Source organism: Ictidomys tridecemlineatus, chromosome 8, assembly GCF_052094955.1.
Source record: "Ictidomys tridecemlineatus isolate mIctTri1 chromosome 8, mIctTri1.hap1, whole genome shotgun sequence".
NCBI lineage: Eukaryota > Metazoa > Chordata > Mammalia > Rodentia > Sciuridae > Ictidomys > Ictidomys tridecemlineatus.
This window is the reverse complement of record NC_135484.1, coordinates 113,508,718-113,509,993: the sequence shown is the minus strand read 5'-3', so window position 1 is coordinate 113,509,993 and position 1,276 is coordinate 113,508,718. Positions and strand designations below refer to the sequence as shown.

General features: G+C 42.6%; 1 non-coding gene across 1 annotated transcript; it reads right to left on the bottom strand.

The window, feature by feature from the left end:
* Positions 1–357: 357 nt before the first annotated feature.
* LOC120889403 (U6 spliceosomal RNA) lies at positions 358–464 on the bottom strand. The gene has a single exon (XR_005733299.2). It is a non-coding gene; the product is annotated as a U6 spliceosomal RNA (small nuclear RNA).
* Between the last annotated feature and the right edge of the window lie 812 nt (positions 465–1,276).

Below are 1,276 nucleotides of genomic sequence, written 5' to 3'. Positions count from 1 at the left end.
GCATAGTTTTCTTATTTTTCAAAACTGTATAGTATTCCTTGAGTGTATTTACCATATTTTTTAAAAAAATTTTTATTCAAATATGACAGCTGAATGCATTACAATTCTTATTATACATATAGAGCACGATTTTTCATATTTCTGGTTGTATACAAAGTATATTCACACCAATTTGTGTCTTCATACCTGTACTTTGGATAATAATGACCATCACATTCCACCATCATTTCTAAACTTATGCCTCTCCCTTCCCCTCCAACCCCTTCGCCCTATCTAGAGTTCGTCTATTCCTCCCATACTCCCTCTCCCTATCCCACTATGAATCAGCTTCCTTATATCAGAGAAAACATTTGGCATAAAAATATGGAATGCTTCACGAATTTGCCTGTCATCCTTGCGCAGGGGCCATGATAATCTTCTCTGTATGGGTCCAATTTTAGTATATGTGCTGCAGAAGCTAGCACTAAAGGTTTAACTTTTGACAGAAAAGAGAACATTGATCTCACAATGATCAGAGTACAGATGCTCTATATGTGGAGGATGGGTCCTTTAGGGCTACCCTGGGTCCTGCAAGCTGTTTGCAAGCTGCACAGGAACATGTGCACAGCCGTCTGCCACTTGGCTGAGTGGCGGGGGATGGGTAGTTGCTAATGTGCTAAAGGGCCAACCCCTAGTTGTTGCAAGCCCTCGGTGGACTCCAGACTCCCATAATAGTTCCATCAGTAAGATCCTGGCAGTTCAATCGTTGTCCAGGTGGGGAGCTTCTACTGGGCTATCTTCCCAGAATCCTCTCCTCTGTTTTGATAGCTTTGCTAGTATTTGCATTGGAGGATTATATTTTCAGAGATCCTAACTCTGCCATTCCCCAAATTGTTTTTGCTGTATTTGTTTGTTTTTTTGCAGTACTGAGGATGCAACCCAGGGCCAGTGCGCTAAGACTCAGGTGCATCCCCAGCCCCACCTCCCTGCTTTTTAAACAATTTGAGACAGGGCCTAGTTAAGTTGCCCAGGCTAGCCTTGAATTTGCTATCGTCCTGCCTTAGCCTCTTTAGTAACCGGGATTACAGTGCCACAATGCCCGGCTCCTGGATAGTGTTTTTAGTTGTAGTTGGACACAATACCTCTATTTTTATTAATTTGTATTTATGTGGTGCTGAGGATCGAACCCAGCGACTCCCACATGCTAGGCGAGCACTCTATCACTGAGCCACAATCTCATCCCCTCCTGAATAGTTTTTGAGAGATTGTTCTGGAAATTATAATGCACATACTTAAC